Below are 23,400 nucleotides of genomic sequence, written 5' to 3'. Positions count from 1 at the left end.
ATTTGGGGATGAATTCTTTCCGGTACTCCGTCAGCTATGTGATCAATCCCTCGGAACAGGTATTGTACCGAGAGAATAGAAACAGGCAGTTATCACACCCCTACTAAAGAAACCGAATTTGGATCCTAGCTGCCACAAGAATTATCGACCCATCTCGCTCCTGCTGTATCTAATTAAGATCACGGAATGGCTGGTCAGTAGGTCTCTGTCCCTCTTCCTGGAAACAAACAACATACTGGAAGAGGAGCAATTTGGGTTTAGACCAGCCCATGGGACCGAGTCATCTTTGCTGACGGTCCTGGACAACCTGCGAATGAGGGCGGACAGGGGAGAATCAGCAATTCTAATTCTGCTGGACCTGTCCGCCGCATTCGACACAGTGAGTCATGACGTCCTACTGACAAGGCTGGAAACCATCGGAGTAGAAGGAGTGGCGCTCAACTGGCTTCGCTCGTATCTAACAGATAGATGGCAGGCAGTAGCACTCCCCCATACCAGTCTGAGTTTGCTAAAGTTCCACATGGGGTCCCACAGGGGTCTGCGATCAGCCCAATCCTTTTTAATGTTTATATGCAACCCCTGATGAGCATCATCAAGGCTCACGGCATTAGCGTGATCAACTATGCGTATGACACGCAGCTGATGATTTCCCTTGATGGTGCCCATGCAGTATCACTTGAGACCTTCCACACCTGCATGTTGGAAATGGCAACTTGGCTAAAATGTAACTCATTACAATTTAACAGCAGTAAATCTGAGATAATGCAATGCAAAGTGGGAAGAATCACCAGAAACATGCCTGTTGACTTCTGGCCCCTAGCCTCAGATGGACCATTGATACCAGTAAAGACGGTGCAGAATCTGGGGGTCAGCTTTAATGACAAAATGAAATCTGGAGACCAACGTCAAGAAACAGGTGAGCAGTTGCTTCACACTGATGCGAGGCCTCCGAAAGCTGCTGCCTCTCCTTCCAGCACAGACTAGAGCAACCGTAGTGAGGAGCACTATCCTTAGCCGCCTGGATTACTGTAACGCTCTGTTACTGGAATCTCCTGCGTATTTGATCTCCAGACTCCAGAGCACCCAGGCGGCAGCGGAGAAAATGGCACTCCTTCGAGGACGACGAGCCTCCACCACTCTAGCACTGGCTGAGTTACACTGGCTGCCCGTGCATCAGAGGATCCTCTTTAAATCTCTATGCATTGTCTTCAAGGCAGTACATGGTCTGGGTCCAAAACCCCTCCAAAACAAATTCATATGGTATGAGCCCACACGGACCCGCCGTTCCTCATCCTCTAACCTCATTAGCATACCTAGGATCAGGAAAGCTACTCACGGTGGTAGAGCCTTTAGCATTGCAGCAGCCCATCTCTGGAATAGCCTTCCTATTGAAATTAGAAAAACAGGTGAACTGATGCCTTTCCACAAAAAGGTAAAGACCTGGCTCTTCCCTAAGGCCTAACTGCCCCAAGAGTATTTTGTTCACTCCCCCCATCCTGCCGCTTGATGCTCAGTTCTTAGTCACACTTTTTCATTGCGCCAGGATGCCCGTAGTGTTGCAGCACGCTCTAAAAATGACATAAACATAAACATACTAATAGCCCACTTTCCAAAAACTAATTTCTCAAGGTATAACTGGAAATACAAAGTATTACCACACCTTGCAGCTGCCACTTCTTGCAGTATCGTTAATTCAGAGTGCTGGAACACCATTCAGTTGGCATAGGTTTCATACAATGAAATTGGTACCACTTTTCTCCAGTAGGGGCTGCTACCGGACAGGGTTGGTGGGGCTTGGGGATTCGGGGAGAGGAATGTAATAAACAAAAAGAACTTACCTTTAACGGCCGGCTGCTGGCTCACCTCCATCATTAGTCATCAACCTCTTCATCTTCTTTTCCTGGCTGGCAGCAGAAGCACCCTGGCACACAGCCTCTCCTGTGCCAATCACAACGCTGCAATGCAGGAACAGAGCCTGTGCATGAGCCTCGCCCGGCTGAGTAATGCAGCTTGGTAGGAACATGCAAAGTGCGCATTAACTGTTTGCTCTGCCCAAGAGGGCTGGCCAAACAGTTCATGCGCACTTAGGGAGTGCTCACCACTCCTCCTCCACTCTGGCCAGCCCCACTCTGCCCCACCACTGATTGCAATAGGGAAAATAAAATGATAATAATGATTAGTTATCCTTTTATTTTTCCTTTGGAGCAGTGGGGCGATGCTCCCCTGCCTTAGCGGAGGAGCTGCCACTGCTCTTCCCAGAATCTGCTTCATTAACATGCGTCCTAAAGCCCTCAATGGCATCCCCAGGCTCTTTCAACTTCTCCATTAACTTGCTAATTGATCTCCTTGAATATTTATTGCCAAGGTAGCATCACACACTGGCTATGGTGTCTATACAACCAAGTCCTTTTGACCCACAGGTAAACTGTTTGGAAATATTATCCAATTATGGATGCTGACCATCCACTTGCACATGAACATGACAGAATGAGGCTAATTATTTCTTGATAATGCGAAAGCTGGAAGCCATATCTCTCCACATACGTGATTCTGGAAGACTCCAATAGCTAAAGAGGTGAATAACACTTACATCGATATAGAAATATAAAGAAATGCCATCTATGCAGGAAATAAGCATCAGGGAGAGTAGGGCTTTCTGTTAAAAGCATCAGTTGTAGAATCATAACCACACAGAGGTTCTGGTTCATGGAATATGCATGGAAAAGGCTAATATTTACTCCAATATTATTGATCTTATACTTTGAAGCAATCTCTGATTTGTTAGGAGATTACAACACATTTCTGGATCACTCCAGAAAATCTGTGTGACGTTTTCCAAATGTATAAATATAATAGGTGTCATTTTACCTATTTGATGCTAAATGTATTTGCACTTAAAAATAATGTTCTTCATCCCGTCCTGAGATATATTTTTCTGCAGGGGCAAGTGCTCCCTTCCCTGACACACTCATCAATTCTAAGTAGGCATGTTTTCCTCTTCCACATAAAAAATAGTTTACTCCTGTCCGGGTCAGCAACAATTCTCCAACTTTTTCTGGATGTAGACTCATTCACAAATTTGGGGTCTAATAGACACCCAACCTTCTGCTGGGAAAGAGACCTAGAAATGCCAAATGTCCTGCAGCTAGTACAATACTTTCTCTAAATATATGTGTTTTCCAGTTTTCACTTACTTTTACCAGTAGAATGTCTCTACCATCCAATGAACCGTTCCCATTCCTAAATATGCTACTGTAGAAATGTTGCAAATTGTTAGTGAATAAAAACTATAATGATACGATTGCACACTATTTATTTGTGTGTGTGTGTGTGCACCTGGAGCCCGATTACATAACACTGTCACAATTTCAGTGACTGGCAGCGGAAACTGATATTTGCACTTACTATTAGGTGCCAAATTACAATTTTGGTCTAAATTTCAGTGCAAGGGATTGTGCATGCTAACAATGTACATGTTTGTTCATTCACAATTTCCTTGCCAAACTGCCACTTATAACTAGATTTGTATGAGAAACTGAACAAAATTATGCAATTTAGCAAAACAGAAAAGAAGAATCTTCAAATTTTATTTGACATATTCAGTGTGCTATAAAATAAGTATTTAGGGGTTTTGCCAATTAAAATCAGCAGTTGTGCTGAAAAGATCCCTGCATCTCTTTTCCGAATAAACTAAATACAGGAAGGGCATATACTTAAAAATAAAAAAATACATCCTACAATTGGCAGAGCTAATTAAGAGAAAATGTTCCCCGTGGTGAAGGGTTGTAAGAAGCAGCGATATGATATAGTTACAACAAAATATGTCTTGTTCGAAGAAAACAACAGACTGGGATCGTTTATGAGGAAGACTCAATAACAGTTTATATTTAGATTGTATTTTGTATCAGCACAAGTTATGTAAATTAACCATAAAATATTTGGGAGGACGAGTGATTAGTACCACTGTAGTCGAGGTGCAAAGAAATTGCATAATGAATGTGAAAATCCTGTGAAGTTGTGAAACATAAAGCTTAATAAACTAACTTAGACCTTAGATTGTAGAAGCTACTCTCTGGCATCAGTGCCTTGTCAGGAAATATAAAACAATTACATTCTGCCCCAATTGATTGTTTTACTCCTCTATGTATGATGCTTCCAACCAAGAGGCTGTTTTTGATAGGCACTAGGCGGATTATATGCTCTCTCACATCGTAAATAATAATCAGACGGAAAAAAATATCTTGTATTCTTGCAGGAAATCCACCAGCACTTATTTGTTTCACCAGATGCTTTGTCCTACTCACAAAAATTAGTGAATGAGTAAGTGTAAATTACTCATGAACTCCAGTAAATCAAAAATGTTCCTTTCAGCTTAATCATGTTTTACTCCTGGAACTCAGAATTAAGTGAATGCAACATGTTGTGAAGCAAGTCCATAGTGCCTGCTAATTTTCACTTTCTTTATCTCCACAGATGCCACCTTCCTTGTTCCCATGCTTTTCAGCTTTAACGTACAACCTATGTAGTCCTGTCTGCACAGCCGCGGTCCATGCAGGTAATAGCTGTGAGGGCATTTGGGAGGGAGGACGGGGGTGGGGTTGGGGGACGGATTTCGATTGACAATGACAAGAGAACATTAATAATTTATTTAATTTTCCCTCATCATCCTCCGTCAAATCCCCACCACCTGGACTGCAAAGGCCGCGGCTGTGTCTGTAGACCCCCCTTATGTGTTACAACTGTCACTCATATTTAGAGTGTGCCCCGAAATTATGACGTATAGCATGCAGCACCCATACTTTTTTTTTTAAATCGTCTTTATTGGTGTTTTCACATGTTTATATATAATACAAGCTGCCAGCTTTATCATAAAAAAAAGTACAGTGGCATTTACACGTCTGGCAATTGGTGGGTGATCAGGCCACACTAGGCATTGGTGCAGGGCCGGACTGGGAAGTGAAAGCAGCCCTGGCAAATTTTGCCAGACCAGCCCCCGTCCGATGCGCAGCGAGCCAGCCCCCGTCCGACGCGTAGCGAGCGCGCACAGCGCGCGAGGCCGATGGCCATTAGGGGGGCTTGGGGGGGTTCTCCCCCCAAGAAATTTTTCAAAAACGACATACCAAAATGGTGAATTTTACAGCACATTTTTCATTACATATTCAAATTGTATCAACTTTCAAAGCACAGTAAACAGTAGATGATGACCTTAAAGAACATCAGGTTACCCACCCAGTCATATGTATCCATAGGCATTCTTTCAGAGAGCACTAAAAATAGACACAAGTAGTGAATCAGAAAGAACAAAGTAAAAGTGAGACCAACCCCCACATGGTGTGTAGCCGTGAGCAACCACTATGCGGAGTTTGGGGGGTTGAACTTCTACCCCCCAAGAAAATTTGGGAGACAAAGGCCAAAACAGCAATAGATCTGGTTATGTTTCGTACGTGGGGAGGAGAGAGAGTGGAGGAGGGGGAGAGAGAGAGGGTGGGGGAGAGAGAGAGAGGGAGACAGAAGAAGAGATAGGGAGAAGTAGAGGGAGAAACACAGGAAGAGAATGAGAGAGGAAGGAGTGGAATGAGAGAAAGATGGGGAGAGGGATGGAAAGAGATAGAGAGAGGGAGGGGAGACAGAGGAGAGAGAGGGAGGGGGAGAGAGAGAAAGAGGGAGGGAGAGGAGAGAGAGAGGTAAGAGAGGGAGGTGGAGAGAGAGAGAGGGGAGACAGAAATACAGGGATATAAAAGAGAGGGAGGGATAGAGAGAAAAGGATATAGAGAAAGGGATAGAGAGTAAGAGAGATATGTGGATAGAGAGGAAGAGAGAGGGGGAGAGAGGGAGGGGGAGAGTTAGAGGGGGAGAGAGGGATAGGTATAGCGACAGATTGAGAGGGATAAATAGAGAGCGCGTGAGGAAGAGAGAGGGATAGAGAAATAGAGAGAGGGAGAGAGCGAGAGAGAGGGCAAGAGAAAGAAAGAGTGGGAGGGAGGGAGAAGGAGGGTGAAAGAGCGATGGAGAGAGAGAAAGAGCTAAGAGAGAGAAAGAGCTGAGGGAGAGGGAGAGAGAGAGGGAGAGAGATCACACTGTTCCCTTTTCTGTCCGCATTTGTCTTTTCTTCTTCCTTTCATCTCTACACCCCCGACTAGCTCCACTTCATGCATGCATGCCAGACAGAGCACGACTGTGCTACCTGTACGTCCCAATATTGACAGCGGGCAACACTTAAACCAAAAGGTCCATAGTCATAGAGCCGTTTTAAGGTTGTCGGCATGAGATAAATGCACATCCACCGAGTCTGAAATGGAACACATTACGCAGTCTGTGCTTATCCCAACACCAGCCAAGGATCCAGCCTTCCTGGACCAAACTTGGACGCCTCTGAGTCAGCATTTCAAAACTTGTTGTGAACTGCAGCTGATCCAAAAGAAGAGACAACTTTTTTTTACAGCACGTTTGTCAGCCTCACTTTCCTTTGGTCCCCAAAGTGCAAACAAATGCGTGATCATGCGATTAACTCCAATGTTTAAACACAACTGGGGTTTTAGTCAAAAATAAGTAGATTTCACTGTTAGGAGTTATCACAAAGGCACATGATATGGCAATTTCAATGGACACAATGGGGTCAGGTTTGCAGGATGCACCACCGTGTACAGTTGTACTACAAAGATGGCCTTTCTGGCTCTGCCAGTGATTTACAACAATAAAGTGTGTCTGAATCTCACTGAATAGTTTCTCAAACTAAGAGCAAAAATAGCTTGGTGCAGCCTAAAGATTCCATGCACAATCCCTCAAAGTTACAGCAATTGCTGATCACTAATATTAATCCAACCCATGCCAAGGCCGTGATTAAAGTAGGAGCATGAACAAAGCAGCCAGCCAGCCTGGACTAGTTTCAGCATGGTTTAAGCAGTGAAATAATAACTAGGCGTGCCAAAATAATTTCCTTTGCCATCGTCTAAGATTTAAGCAGCTCACTAGAGCCTCCACTTGGTAGAAAACACATCCAGAAGTAATGCGCTGGAAATAAAGATGCAAGGGTCTGCAGTCTAGAGAGATTTTTACGATTTGAGAACATGCATAACTTATGAAAATGTCACACATAGCAATCTGAAACCTTGGCAGCTATGGGCAGGCTCTAGCTGACGACTCCGAGGGACTCCAAGACTAGAGGCCTCATGTAACATACAGAGCTGTGCTGTGCATATACGGTCAGTGGTAGGCAACTTACCACTGACCGTATATACACAGCACAGCTCTGTATGTTACACACTGCGGTAACTGTCGGATTGGAATCACATTGCTCTGCAGCTGCTTATGTATTTTCAATCTTGCAATATAGATTAAATACTCATTGGCAGTCATTAATAATCAGTTTTTTTTATATAGCGCTTCATACCAATCCTATGCAGCTTCTTAGTGTTTTAAATAAGAGGAGTTCTTACTAACAAATGTACCCAATTTAACGTCCATTTGGCCTGCATCAGAGGGACGTAGTCCGAGGCTGGGTTAGCTGGAAATTGAACTATTATAAAGATCATATCAGACGACGTAGGTGAGTGTTTAACCAACAAGTAACAATAGGATCTCTCAAAATCAGTAACCCAAGGACTTATTTACATTATAGGCACTCTGTGATCTGCATGGTGCATGTTCTTTGCAGCAGGCATATTAACTCACTGTGCTACCTTACCATGAGTCATAACTTGTAATCTAATGGATTTGTCACATATGATTCTATTCTTTCAAGTATTATGCTTTTATGATTTAAGCGTTTAAATCCAATAAAGCTTGTTTTGATTTGGATTTGATTTGAGTCAAAACTTCCACTAGACAAACCTCCAATCTTTCTCTAGAAATAACATTAATCACCAGTGTTATCTTGACATTTTTTTGTTGCCTGAAAATTGCTGGAGGCCAGAAACGGGGCAACAGGTGCTTTTCAAACCATGATATACTTGCAAACATGATACCCCCTGTTGCACCAGTCGCACCATCCTAGAGCTGGCTCTGGATAAAGGTCTGGCCACTACTCAATACTTTAATGGTTCAATGGACAGCAATAAGGACAGCAAGAGCTCCTTGGAGTATTCTGGACATGGATTCCTTGATTAGTAAGGTTTCAAAGGATCGTTCTTTGATGAGACCATTAATGAAATCAACATGTCCTACTTGGGATCTACCTCTAGTCTTTAAAGCTTCATAGTCTCATCCTTGTGAGCCGTTGGTGGAGGTAGACACTGGAAACATGTGTCCTTTAAGGTGTTCTCTTTCGCATCCATAACATCAGTCTGTAGACAAAGTGAGTTGGGTCTGTTGTCTATTAAACCCTGCTTTTTGAGGATTTTTATCAGATAGACTGATTCTTAGCTTAGAACCAGGTTTCCATCCTAAAGTTATGTCTTCTTTCCATGAAGACAAGAAATATGTTTCCGTCTTCTTTTGCAGCATCTACAATTCCTGAGAAGGATACTTTAAACACAGTGCATATGCTGAGGACACTGTAGATCTATGTGTCTTATCTGGCGAGGTCACAAGACTGTAGATAGTGTGAAAATATTTTCATTTTGATATATTTTAATATGGGTAGAAAGCTTCCTCCCCGACTTTGAGTAACTGGATTAAAACTCCTATGAGCATAGCCTATGTTTCACATGACATAGTTTTACCAGGCAAGGTGACGGCATGTCCATTCGAGGAATGGCTGCTTCCTTGGTTGACACTTGTGGGGCTTCAATGTTAGATAGATTAAAGCAGCCACCTGCGCTACCCCGTCCACTTTTGTCTCATGTTATAGATTGGATATGGGGAGCCTTGAGTCCATGGAGTTTTGGTTCCAGAGTATCAGCAGCCACTCCTAGTTTTGCATTAAAATTCGAATATGCAACAATTTGGAGTTTTTGTCATTCTTCAGGTTGTGAATGTTGCTCTGGAAAATTGTTTGAGGAGGTAATAATTTGATACCTATTGGTAAACTCTGAAAAACAGTTTCTCATACCAAATATTACAACCGACCCTCTACGTTTCCATTTCACACCATGGATTTCCTTATAGCTTACAGTATGCAGGCATTGTTGAGTTGAGTTTCTTCCCTCTTTATTTCCTGTGTATTAGAGAGGTATTAAGGGTGACAGCGGGCAGAGTTTGCTTTTTGATTGGCTGTAGCTGCGGAAGTCATCTCCCTGAATGTACAGTTCAAGGTTTTCGTTTTTTGTGATTTGCACGCATACCATTTTAAAAAGGTCCGTCAGACAAACCATGTAGAAATAAGTATTCAAAAAATCTGCAAATTAAACATTTTATACATTGTAATTCTCCTGTGGTAGAAATATATGTTTTTCTACAAATTCCCAGTTATTCAAATGTACAAGTAGTATGCTATAGCAGACAGATAATCCTTTACTTCAGCTGGAGTGAGCCTTTTAAATCCTGCTTCATTGCAGATACCGACTTCAATGTTGTCTTCTGTCATCTGTCCTTCAAAGCTTTCCTTTAATGTTAAAACGGCTGTGTGAATGGCATCTTTAAGTTCCAGTTCTTCATTATACCCTTTATCAAGGAAAGTTTTTCCATTCACGTAATTTTCCCCATAGCAGTTGCTGTCCATGCAAAATAGGCACCAGAAGGATCAGATTGAATAAAATATGGCCTTTCCTCATCCCAACCAGCAATTAACAATGATACACCAAATGGGCTAACACCACCGGACTGTGTGTACTCTTGCATTACTGAAGCAACTCGGTGTACTAGCTGCGCTGTTGGAATTGGTTCCTGGTAAACCAAGAAATATTGCTGAGCCAACTTCCGAGCCCTCGCTCCGTACCAGTACCCTGTAGTCAGGACCCATGCCACTGACCACCACCACTGCGCGACGCGGCCCCTCCCGCCAACTTCAGTGAAGACCAAGCATTAACGACAAAGTCATCATGAGTCATTAATGATGAAAGAAAGTAACTGTAATTGTCGGTACGGGAGCCAGCCCAGGGCGGGAAAAAATAAAATACACTTACTCAGTCACAGTAACGGTCACGTCGGGCCGGCCCGGCTCCTGCTGTTGGTGGGTGGTACTGGCAGACACAGGAGGACAGGAGGGCAGGCTAGTACTTCCAGGGGCGGGAGCGGGCTAGCCACCACAGTAATAATTAAATTGTGGCCGCGCCCGCTCCGGTGAGGTCCTTTCAGGGCAGGCTGACTCTCTCGTCATGATGGTGATGACTGCGCAGTTCTTTTGCCCACAATGCAATGCGCATGTGGGGGGGGGCACCCTAGGCGCGCAGACGCGCCGGAGGAGGCAGGGCATGACTGCGTGCTGCGCACAGGCACCTCCCTCGGTCCCTTCTCCCTCCAGAAACCCTTCTTCCGCTTTTTTTTTAGGTTGCTGCTTGTGATCAGCCTTCTTGCTGCTTCGTGGCGCTGTAGCATGGGCGGCGCTGCAGCCTGCAGGCAGTCACAACACGACTGACACTTACACACTGATGCTGACGCTTGGCCTGTGACGGACGAACGAAAACGAAAATCGGCACTCACTCACAAAACCGGCCCCCTCCTGACTCAAAACCGGCCTCCAACCCCTCCAGCCGACCGGGGGATTGCCCGGTGCCCGAAAGCACCAGTCCGGGCCTGCATTGGTGTCGTTATAGTGGCCAAAAACGATTTAGAAAAGGGGGTGGTGATGAACAGAGTGTCTGTTCCCATGATGCACTGGGCCAGGGTCAGACTAATTTGCATATAGCCAAGTTCTGAGCTGGGATGGTGCAGTGAGCTAAAAAACGGTGATGGATCAAGCCCTGATCTTTGGACTGGGTAAGAGTGGTCTGCTTAATTCAGACACTCTGTTCATCACCACCCCCTTTTCTGAATCATTTTTGTCCACCATAAGCGTGGAAGGGTATACTCAGATGTGAGTCCCTAGCTCATTGCACAATCAGGATTCAAGCAAGCCGGGCCGAAGACGGCTGAAATGCCAGAGACCGGTCCCCAGTAGCTTGTTTCCTTCCCAGTATAAGAATTGGCTTGGTAGTTTGGTCTGCCCTGTTCCCATGATGCACTGGGCCAGGGTCAGACTAATTTGCATATAGCCAAGTTCTGAGCTGGGATGGTGCAGTGAGCTAAAAAACGGTGATGGATCAAGCCCTGATCTTTGGACTGGGTAAGAGTGGTCTGCTTAATTCAGACACTCTGTTCATCACCACCCTCTTTTCTGAATCATTTTTGTCCACCATAAGCGTGGAAGGGTATACTCAGATGTGAGTCCCTAGCTCATTGCACCATCAGGATTCAAGTAAGCCGGGCCGAAGACGGCTGAAATGCCAGAAACCGGTCCCCGGTAGCTTGTTTCCTTCCCAGTATAAGAATTGGCTTGGTAGTTTGGTCTGCCCTGTTCCCATGATGCACTGGGCAAGGGTCAGACTAATTTGCATATAGCCAAGTTCTGAGCTGGGATGGTGCAGTGAGCTAGAAAATGGTGATGGATCAAGCCCTGATCTTTGGACTGGGTAAGAGTGGTCTGCTTAATTCAGACACTCTGGTTCATCACCACCCCCTTTTCTGAATCATTTTTGTCCACCATAAGCGTGGAAGGGTATACTCAGATGTGAGTCCCTAGCTCATTGCACCATCAGGATTCAAGCAAGCCGGGCCGAAGACGGCTGAAATGCCAGAAACCGGTCCCCGGTAGCTTGTTTCCTTCCCACTATAACAATTGACTTGGTAGTTTGGTCTGCCCTGTTCCCATGATGCACTGGGCCAGGGTCAGACTAATTTGCATATAGCCAAGTTCTGAGCTGGGATGGTGCAGTGAGCTAAAAAACGGTGATGGATCAAGCCCTGATCTTTGGGCTGGGTAAGAGTGGTCTGCTTAATTCAGACACTCTGTTCATCACCACCCCCTTTTCTGAATCATTTTTGTCCACCATAAGCGTGGAAGGGTATACTCAGATGTGAGTCCCTAGCTCATTGCAACATCAGGATTCAAGCAAGCCGGGCCGAAGACGGCTGAAATGCCAGAAACCGGTCCCCGGTAGCTTGTTTCCTTCCCCGTATAAGAATTGGCTTGGTAGTTTGGTCTGCCCTGTTCGCATGATGCACTGGGCCAGGGTCAGACTAATTTGCATATAGCCAAGTTCTGAGCTGGGATGGTGCAGTGAGCTAAATAACGGTGATGGATCAAGCCCTGATCTTTGGACTGGGTAAGAGTGGTCTGCTTAATTCAGACATTCTGTTCATCACCACCCCCTTTTCTGCATCCATCATGATGCAAGGAGTGCACACTGAGAAGTGACGCATCGCTGCTTTCACGCAGCGATGCATCATTTCTCATAAATGAGGCCCCATGTGTTGTAGGTCTACAATGAGCTAGGGCGACTACTAATGGAATTACTTTTCCGGGGTCTGTGGTGACAGCAGCTGGGAGGGAAAGAAAAAAATGCAGCTCCCATGCTTGAACACCGCATTCCAACTTTTAACTAGAAAACTAAATGTTAGTATTTTTTTCATCCGGCTGAAATCTTATCCTTTAATCATTTACTTTAAATGATAAACTCCTTTAGTAAAAATGTGTTAATTTTGTATTAACTTAATTTTGTTCACCATTAAATGAACATTATTGAACCGTTGCTCAGTTGTTTTATCATTGTTTGAATCTTTTTCAAAAGCGTGTTTTCAAGAGAGTATCGAACCACCACTGCAGCAAGATAAGTATGTGTAATAGTGTCCGAAAAGTCGCATCTAATCTATAAATATAACAACAAAAGGACGTCGGTTTGTCCTTTATGCATTACTACACCATTCATCCGATTGCCATGAAACTTTGGGAAGTTGTTGAGTACACTCCGCGAAGGTTTCTGGCAAAAAACAAAAAGAAACATTTGTTAAATATCGCCCCCCCCAGGGCTCTCATAATCTTTCCAATACTAAACGTTTACAGTTTACGGTGCACTCGCTTTTGCAATGACCATCAACAAAGCACTAGGACAATCGCAGCAAGTGTTTGGACTAGATTTGGAGAATCCCGGCTTCTCACATGGACAACTGTATGAGGCCAGATCACGCGTCAGAAAACCATCTGATTTATTCGTGTACGCACCAGAAGGAAAAACAAAAGATACTGTGTATCCAAAAGCACTCAAATAAATAAACAGAATTAAAACAACACTTTAAAATGTTTTCCATATTAAAATGAATACGTTTCAATAAAAATGACACAATGTAAATTGAATGTTATCATAACAAGTTTCCTTAAATTTCCTTTCTTCTGAGATCGCATCAACGCGCGACGGGTAAGCTAGTGCCTGATATAAGGTAGTGAAAACTTTCTGCAGAAGCCAGCTTTCTCATGAGGATGGATTGCTGCTAAGTCAGCAAGAAGGTCAAACTATTTGTTTCTGGGTGGTGGACAAGAGACAGTGAGGCCACAACAGCGAAAATTTAAATATTTTCCCCTTGATTATACCCCCACCTGCCGGTTGACCTAATTCATTCTTATTATCAAAAAGGTGGCCCCTCTTTTGTAAGCGTGCCTTTGGAATTCCACGGCAATAGTGACGTAAAGAAACATTTCTGCAGATTATTTCTATTTTTTTTGTTAATGATATTCCTATAATGTAAAAGCGGTCCATAATAATATGAAACAGCATTCACATTTCTCAAAAGAAAAGGGGGCATATTACCAAGCAATAGCGATAATTAGCGCTATTGCTTGGTTAGAGACAAAAATGTATCGCCGACCTGCGGCGATTTTTATCGCAGATAAACCTTGGTATTACCAAGGTTTATAGCAAATGCGATAAAAATCGGCCGCAATGCATGAATATCGCTGAAAAATCAGCGATATTCAGGCATTACCGAGCTAATGCTCTTAGCCATGTTATCCACCTACCATTGGATAACATGGCTAAGAACTGCTCAGGGGCAGGTGTTAACTTTTGGAGATATTCGCGCTTAGCGCGAATATCTCCAAAAGTTGGTAATAGGAGATAGCGATGTTAGCGACTGCTTCTAGTCGCTAACATCTTGGCACGCCCACTTTGCATGTCATTAGTGATAAATATCACTGACATGCAAAGTGGAGCCCAAGATGTTCGCTATCTCCTACTAGCTGTCGCTAACTGGTGTTAGCAACAGCTAGATAATAGGGAGATAATTTTATCTCCGCTTCCTTGGCTTTTAAAGCCAAAAAAGTGGAGATAAACCCCCTTGATAATATGCCCCAAGGTGCTCCTACACAGTGACAGCGCAGTAAGAGTGGGAAAAGTGATTAAAAGTGTGCTTTTGTTATTTACAAAAATACATCAATGTGACTGTTAGGGACAGTTTGTTATTATAAATGGCACTCATTACATGAGTGTCGAAAACCTCAATAAAGATTTCAAACCAGTCCACATAATTCACTCTTAGCTTGGCCTCTCCTTCCCCCCCACACACACAATCATGGTGCTGCTTTGAGAAACTTGCAGAGTTATTTAGACCCATGATGTAATAAATTGAGAAAAAACGCTGTAATGCATATCACTATCCACTGGAATGAGAATTATTTTTTGACCTGATGATGGCCATGTGAGCTAACAAACACAGAATTAGAGCAAACGCTTTTTGCCTGTTCTATTACCTTTCACAATGTTTTGCATGTGGAATTATCAAAAGATGCAATCTGGTAATTTTGTGTGGTGAAAAGATTAAACATGCCTTCTGATGGCGGCAAGTACAACAAAGGGGCCGATTAGAATGTCGGTCAGAGGCTTTCCGACAGACACAGTCGGTTTGCAGTCCAACCACCTAATTACCATGTCAGTGGTCATAGCATGGACTGGTCAGTCATTCCGATGTGTTTCCAACCGGTTCTTGGAGTCTTCCAGCTGGTCGGAACCATACCGTAATCCCCTATGGACGTCATTTCCACACTCGGGATTACGATAGTGATTTCCCACAGCCATTCCATGCCAGCCTTTCTGAAACTGAAAGTTTGTAAAAAAGTGACTGTGGGGGCGCCTAGCAAGCCCTCCTTGCATCCTCGGCCTACGGTTGGTGACAGAGGAGGTACCTAGAATGCCGACCTTAAAAATCCATGCACTGTGTGGCAGGCACCATGGGGTGCCCGCCACAGGGTGCAGGGGTTTACACACACACCCATTTTTTATGCAGGTCCATATTATGGACGTTTGATGGCTGTAACACAGGCTCCTATGGAGAAATGTGAGTATCTGACCGAACAGTGTTCAGTCGCATTGTAATTAGGCGGTCAGAACCACTGACCAGAGGTTGGTCAGTCAGAGAATAACACAATGTCGGTCGGACACAACTCAGGGCCCTCATAATCTTTCCAATACTAAACGTTTACAGTTTACGGTGCGACTCGCTTTTGCAATGACCATCAGCAAAGCACTAGGACAATCGCGGCAAGTGTTTGGACTAGATTTGGAGAATCCCGGCTTCTCACATGGACAACTGTATGAGGCCAGATCACGCGTCGGAAAACCATCTGATTTATTCGTGTACGCACCAGAAGGAAAAACAAAAGATACTGTGTATCCAAAAGCACTCAAATAAATAAACAGAATTAAAACAACACTTTAAAATGTTTTCCATATTAAAATGAATAAGTTTCAATAAAAATGACACAATGTAAATTGAATGTTATCATAACAAGTTTCCTTAAATTTTCTTTCTTCTGAGATCGCATCAACGCGCGACGGGTAAGCTAGTGCCTGATATAAGGTAGTAAAAACTTTCTGCAGAAGCCAGCTTTCTCATGAGGATGGATTGCTGCTAAGTCAGCAAGAAGGTCAAACTATTTGTTTCTGGGTGGTGGACAAGAGACAGTGAGGCCACAACAGCGAAAATTGAAATATTTTCCCCTTGATTATACCCCCACCTTCCGGTTGACCTAATTCATTCTTATTATCAAAAAGGTGGCCCCTCTGGGGTAAGCGTGGCCTTGGATTTCCACGCCAATAGTGACGTAAAGAAACATTTCTGCAGATTATTTCTATTTTTTTTGTTAATGATATTCCTATATTGTAAAAGCGGTCCATAATAATATGAAACAGCATTCACATTTCTCAAAAGACTAGGGGGCATATTACCAAGCAATAGCGATAATTAGCGCTTTTGCTTGGTTAGAGACAAAAATGTATCGCCGACCTGCGGCGATTTTTATCGCAGATAAACCTTGGTATTACCAAGGTTTATAGCAAATGCGATAAAAATCGGCCGCAATGCATGAATATCACTGAAAAATCAGCAATATTCAGGCATTACCGAGCTAATGCTCTTAGCCATGTTATCCACCTACCATTGGATAACTTGGCTAAGAACTGCTCAGGGGCAGGTGTTAACTTTTGGAGATATTCGCGCTTAGCGCGAATATCTCCAAAAGTTGGTAATAGGAGATAGCGATGTTAGCGACTGCTTCTAGTCGCTAACATCTTGGCACGCCCACTTTGCATGTCATTAGTGATAAATATCACTGACATGCAAAGTGGAGCCCAAGATGGTCGCTATCTCCTACTAGCTGTCGCTAACTGGTGTTAGCAACAGCTAGATAATAGGGAGATAATTTTATCTCCGCTTCCTTGGCTTTTAAAGCCAAAAAAGCGGAGATAAACCCCCTTGATAATATGCCCCAAGGTGCTCCTACACAGTGACAGCGCAGTAAGAGTGGGAAAAGTGATTAAAAAGTGTGCTTGTAATATTTACAAAAATACATCAATGTGACTGTTAGGGACAGTTTGTTATTATAAATGGCACTCATTACATGAGTGTCGAAAACCTCAATCAAGATTTCAAACCAGTCCACATAATTCACTCTTAGCTTGGCCTCTCCTTCCCCCACACACACACAATCATGGTGCTGCTTTGAGAAACTTGCAGAGTTATTTAGACCCATGATGTAATAAATTGAGAAAAAACGCTGTAATGCATATTACTATCCACTGGAATGAGAATTATTTTTTGACCTGATGATGGCCATGTGAGTTAACAAACACAGAATTAGAGCAAACACTTTTTGCCTGTTCTATTACCTTTCACAATGTTTTGCATGTGGAATTATTAAAAGATGCAATCTGGTAATTTTGTTTGGTGAAAAGATTAAACATGCCTTCTGATGGCGGCAAGTACAACAAAGGGGCCGATTAGAATGTCGGTCGGAGGCTTTCCGACAGACACAGTCGGTTTGCGGTCCAACCACCTAATTACCATGTCAGTGGTCATAGCATGGACTGGTAAGTCATTCCGATGTGTTTCCGACCTGTTCTTGGAGTCTTCCAGCTGGTCGGAACCATACCGTAATCCCCTATGGACGTCATTTCCACAATCGGGATTACGATAGTGATTTCCCACAGCCATTCCATGCCAGCCTTTCTGAAACTGAAAGTTTGTAAAAAAGTGACTGTGGGGGCGCCTAGCAAGCCCTCCTTGCATCCTCAGCCTACGGTTGGTGACAGAGGAGGTACCTAGGATGCCGACCTTAAAAATCCATGCACTGTGTGGCAGGCACCATGGGGTGCCCGCCACAGGGTGCAGGGGTTTACACACACACCCATTTTTTATGCAGGTCCGTATTATGGACGTTTGATGGCTGTAACACAGGCTCCTATGGAGAAATGTGAGTATCTGACCGAACAGTGTTCAGTCGCATTGTAATTAGGTGGTCAGAACCACTGACCAGAGGTTGGTCAGTCAGAGAATAACACAATGTCGGTCGGACACAACTCTGACCATCATAATAAGCCCAAAAGTGTGAGAATATTATTTGCACCTGTTTTTATCACATATTTATGGGTCTAAATGGCCCAGTTACACATTTCATTATTAAATATTAACATCACGCAATAACTCTACCTGTGTTCCTATCCTATTGTGCAAGAGGCCAGTCGGTTGCAATCATTAAATGATTAAGTTAAAATAAAGTTTTAGTTTTCCCACATTTAACTTCTGGCCTCTAAATGGTATTTGATGAATAGATTTTAGTATTGTCATATCTAGTTTGGTTTGGTCCTTAACTTCTTTTCTTACATCTGTTACCTTTTGATTGTTGGTAACGGGCACCCCCATCACCTCTGATGAAGTTAAACTACGAGTTCAGCAAAGCTTCCCAGATTCGAGATAAAAGCAAATTCAGGGGGAATTTAGGTCTAGTCCTGATTGTAAACTGTGAATTTAGGAGTTCTGTGGGCTTTGCTAAATTGAATTAAGCTTCAAACTTTATATGATACCACAATTTTGTTTTTCAGAATAATGCATAGATTTCAGTCAGTCAGTCAAAATACTTTATTTCGATAAATCAATATCAAAAAAAGGCGCGGTACAATAAATATACAATATCAATAATTCATACAAAACAAAACACACATCATTCACGATTTAAAATATACTTCAGTGTTTTTTTTTAAAAAAGACAATCATATTAAAAACAAGAGAAGGAATACAATTTAAAAATACATCACTAGTTTCATAAAACCAACATTTATCACAATATAAATTAATCTCTCCTCCGTTGTCTTTACTCCCAATACACGGTGTCCTTTGTAAAACAAGATGCAAACTTCATGAGGATATGGTCAATCTCGCGTTTCTCATAAGCCTGTTCTTTGAACGCACAGCACCCACCAGATAACTGGCTACGTGGAAGATGACACTAGGGTTATTTAGTAGCTGCAGGTAAAGGAGTGCTGGCCTAACTTACAAAAACCCTGCCTTTTTAAGAACAGGCACAAGAAACTTTCTCCTCTCCTCTATAAAATGACCACAAAACATCATGAAATGCATAGTGTCCTGCGAAGAAAAATTATCGCAGGAACAAGGTAATGATTGTTCAGGCTTACACCATGTTGGATATTGACCTAATATCAGATGTAACATGTTTAGACGGAAGCGAGTTAAAAGGAACCTATGAAAGAGGCGATTAACCAAGGTAAGATAAAATTCAGGACCAGGGAGATTGGGTACCAAAAGGTTAGCTCTTACAGTTAGTTTTATGAGCTCCTTTTCCTCTCTTACTGAGGCCAACCTCGTATGCATATCCCTTTTGGTTATGGCAATGTCTTAATGTCTAATTATTTCTGGTGAGGAAAAGAGCTCAGATCTCCCCAGTACGTTGAACCCATTTTTTACATAAGTCAGCCACTTAAGTTTATGTACATTATCAAGTGAAAGACAATCTTTGAAGATAGACCGATTAAGGGAAAGTTCATCGTTCAGCCCAGTTGTTAGACCTGACATCATTGGCTTGAGTCTCTCCTCCATTTTTTCTGTTTGCCTCCTCTGTTTTACGACGTTTTTGCTGGTATATGCTTTGGGCGCTGTGCCACTGCTGATCAGTGCCACAGCGCAAGTGCTCCCTATGTTAAATTGATGTATCTATTGTATCCATGTTTGGCTTATTTGGTTTACTGTCAGTCCCTAGTCTAGTGCACCCGGAGTGCCGGGGCTTGTAAATACAAATGCCGCTCGTGGGCTTGCAGCATGTGTTGTGCTACCCACAGGAGCGGCCTCGTAAAAGAATGTCTACGGGTCGGTCATTGCGAGACCCACGTGCAGCCTAGTGCTGTCACGCAGGCTGCGCAAGTATACCTACTTGCCAGCCCCTCAAACATTCCTTTGACTTCATGTTAGTCACCCCTATGGTAGGCCCACGGGCAGGGTGCATTGTAAGTATAAGGTAGGACACGCCTGACCAAGTTGGCATGTCCTAAATAGTGAATTACCGCTATCTTCGTTCTTCACTATTGCGAGGTAGCCTACTCTCCATTAGTTAGAATGGGCCACTGGGATTATTAATGCTATGATCCTAGCTGGCTCGGGGAGCAGGGTGCAATGTCGAGTTTGGTATCCCTGAACTCGGGGTTTAATTATGCATCCGTTGGTGCGGATGGTTTTTGGACTCTGGGTTTGAAAATAGCACTTTTAGAAAGTTTCTATTTTCTTGTCTAACCATATCTGGTTTCTGCTGGTCTTACGTGTGTGTGACAGGAGCTGGGTGGCTCCACAGGTCTGGATGAGTCAGTGTGGGGTGAGTGGGACATTTGCGTTGAGAGTAGGGGGAGAGTAGTTGTTGATAGCCTGCCCTGCCTGGTACAATGCTGGCTCCACCTCCTGCCAAGCGGCTGATGGTTCTGTGCCTGCCATGGACGATCCTAGCCACCTCCTGCCAGGAGGCCGATAGCTCTGCTCCTGCCAGTGTCAATGCTGGCTCCACCTCCTGCTGGGCGTCTGAGGACCCAGCCCTGCGCAATGAATAGGCCATGTGTTTCTGCCTGGCTCCACCCACAACAGACCCAGGATGTTGGGTAATTCCCCTGCATGGACAAAGGGATCAAAGCCAAAAAGGGGTATAAGAGAAGGACCCCTGAACCAAGAATTTAGATCACTTCTGACAAGGAACCCTGTAACCAAGGACAAGAGGCCTGCTGATCTGAGGACTTGCGTATCCCTTCTGCCAGTGTGCTGTTGGCTAGGGGGAATCCTGCAGTGCTTCTTTATTTTTGCCAAGGAACCAGGAGAGAGGAACTGTGTGTGTACTCTCACGCTTGCTAAGAAAATCTCCAAGGACTGGAAGAGTGCCAGTCTCCTGCTGAAGTCACAGGGCTAAAGGACTTCATCTGCTTAAAGTGCTATTTGCTGGAACCTGTGAATCCGGCACCTCTGAAAGAACCAGCAATCTCGACGCCGACGGACGTCGCCGAATCCAGCCCGACATAGTGAGTAACGGCTCCAGTGTCCCGCTTCCTCTACGACCGGCCGCCGGGCCCGATCGACGCCAGCAGCAACGCCAGTGAGTAGTGAGTACGGCTCCAGCTCCAAGGGACCTCGTGTCTGCACCGCTGCTGATCGCATCGCCTCGTGCCCTCTCGACGCCGTGAGCGCTGCTCACTCTGTGCAACCTCGTCATCGACGACGACGCCTGCTGAGGCCTGATCGACACCGAAGTGAGGAAATATAAATTTTATGGTCAAGAAATGTTCCCTAACGTGTACCCCACCGTCTCCATGTACGAGTTTAAAGTGCATGTAACTTCCCTCCTGTGCCAGCTATAAAGACGCAAATACATTTGCGTCCAACGTTAACATGTCCTCTTTCAGACCCGCCATGAACGGGTTGAATATTCAGTTCCTAAGTATGCTATGCCAACGTCTTTTTGTGGTATACTTTACACGTTTTTCAGCTCTGGCGAAGCAGGCCCCGAATTCTGCCATCGAGCCTTTTTCTGTCTTCTGACTCCGAACGCCCCAGCCTGGGCTGCCTCTGTACCCGTGACCTCTGCCTTACTCCCTGCGCGGCCCTCGGCGCTTAGCACAGCCTGCTGCCTGCCAAGACTGTATTCAACCTTCGCATTATCTATTCCGCTCCTCGAAAATGCATTCCTGCCTACTAGTTTAAGTAAACATTCCCCCAGCTGCGGAGCAAAGGGCCCGGCCTCACTGTCTCCGTGCAAGTAATTCATAGCCTCTGTTACCATGGAAGGCCCATGCCCCCCTCGCATCTCATGCAGACACTTAGACGCTTATACACGCACTCACAGTCAGTATAGAATAGCTTCTGCCCCAGAGACCTTCCCTTCTAGATAATATGGTTCCTAAACATCAGATATCAGATATGATAGTGGTACAAGTTGATCTGACATGCCAGACTTCTGTCTCTTTCCGCTAGTGTAAATGTCAAGTCTCCTGCACCCTCCAGTCATACGTCATGCACACGTCATGCAGCTGCGCACGCATCCAGGCCTCAGATTTCTGCTGACATTGCAAGATTCTGCTTTTGTTGCCACCCACTTATGACACTTACATGTGACGTTTCTATGTTCACGCCTAGTTCACGCCTTCTAATTACGTATTACTACCACGTGTGTGTCTTATCTTGTCTCTCTCAGCTGTTACGCCTACTGTATTGGTTCCTATGATACGATTTAAGTATATAAGTTATGTATTGTCAATAAAATATTGCTCTATCCCTTCCTGCACCCCTGTGGTGGCAGGAATATGATATCCGGTCTGGTACCATTCCTTTTTAAGGAATAAACCCCTAAGAACTCTAACACCACGGACTCTGTCTCTTTCTTTCCGATTGAGTTATTTTTGTTTAAGTACTTACCTGCATAGAAATTAGGACGGTAAATCAAATATTTACCACATTATTCTGGCGCCCGAACAGGGACCCCTCCCCCACCTCACGCGCCGGTTGGTGCGTTGCAAGCTCTGTCCCCTGCCATCAGTTAGACGGAACTACGCGTACTGGCAGGATTTCCTGTATCTCCCTCTGGCCCACGGAGGTGACGAAGACTGCGATCAGCACCCAGACGAGGCGGTGAGGAGTGCGGAGGATCCCGACCAGAGCCTAGCCGAAAGAAGCAAGGTCCGAGGTGTGAAGAGGCCCACCAGTTTTCCGAAGTATCCACGTGTCGAGTCGAGTCCGGTCCAGTCCAGTCGAGTTTTCCGAGGCCTTCTGTTTCCGTGCTTCCCGGTGAGTACCATTGCTGGGACGTATCTAGACGGGTGCATTATTATGTATCCGGTAAAGACGGGTTTGGGTACACAAACGCGGTCTGCACTGTTTTAGACAGTGTATCTGTACTGTTTAGCAGTATATCCGTTATTCAAGTTCTTGCACTGTCTTCGACAGTGTATCTGTGCTGTTTAGCAGTACATCTGGTTCCGAGGGTAGAGATATATGTTCAAAATGTTCTCTCATGTGATTAATGTTGTGGTATGAGTGATTGTTTAATGTGCATTATTGTGTTTTTGTATAACTAATTGTGTTCAGAGTTCAGTAGCAAGGATTGAGTATCCAGTATTAAGTAGACAAGATGCCGTTTTTCAATAAGTTAAAGCAAATAAGAACTAGGAAAGGGATGCTAGAGGAAGAAATTCCTATCCCCCCTAGGGACACGCCTGGAAATTACATGTACCACAAGCATGGCATAGACGCCATACTGTATCTAGATTTATGGGCCGATTATACTAAGCACCTAGAAGAAAAATACAGATGGCCCGCTACAGGAACATGGGATGCCGAGTGCATCCTGAAAATAGAAGAAGCACTATGGAGAAAGAAAGCCAGACAATCACAGAAAGATGCCATAGAGTTATGGCGTAAAGAATCACATAAACGAGCCGAAAAAGAACTCCGAAGAGAAGATAGACTTAGAGAAGCGCCGGATAGAGTCCGAGAAAACGAATTAGTTAATGAAGGGATCCGAGTAAAAACCGAACAAGTAGACCGTGCACGAAACAATCTTGTAAATAGTATGTACTTAGTGGCCGAGGGTTCGCCTGAAGCCAATTCAGAAATACCGAAAAATCTGCCGCCACCATTGGTTCCAACTAAAGTAAACCACCGGACTACTAAAGACATATTCCTGGCTTCATATCTAGATGACGTAGCGCCCGCTTACACCAACCCACCTGCCCGTGTACC

General features: G+C 44.2%; 1 protein-coding gene and 1 pseudogene across 1 annotated transcript in view; both read right to left on the bottom strand.

Annotated features, from left to right (window-relative positions):
• The window catches only part of TACR3 (tachykinin receptor 3), a 1,258,290-nt gene that overhangs the window by 868,778 nt on the left and 366,112 nt on the right, over positions 1-23,400 (bottom strand). The gene's annotated exons all lie outside the window — the stretch shown is intronic.
• Positions 9,350-9,838, bottom strand: LOC147728180 (proteasome subunit alpha type-2 pseudogene; annotated as a pseudogene).

This window comes from Lissotriton vulgaris, chromosome 3_1, assembly GCF_964263255.1.
Source record: "Lissotriton vulgaris chromosome 3_1, aLisVul1.2, whole genome shotgun sequence".
Classification (NCBI taxonomy): Eukaryota; Metazoa; Chordata; class Amphibia; order Caudata; family Salamandridae; genus Lissotriton; species Lissotriton vulgaris.
The sequence above is the reverse complement of the archived record's forward strand: the minus strand, read 5'-3'. Positions and strand labels throughout refer to the sequence as shown.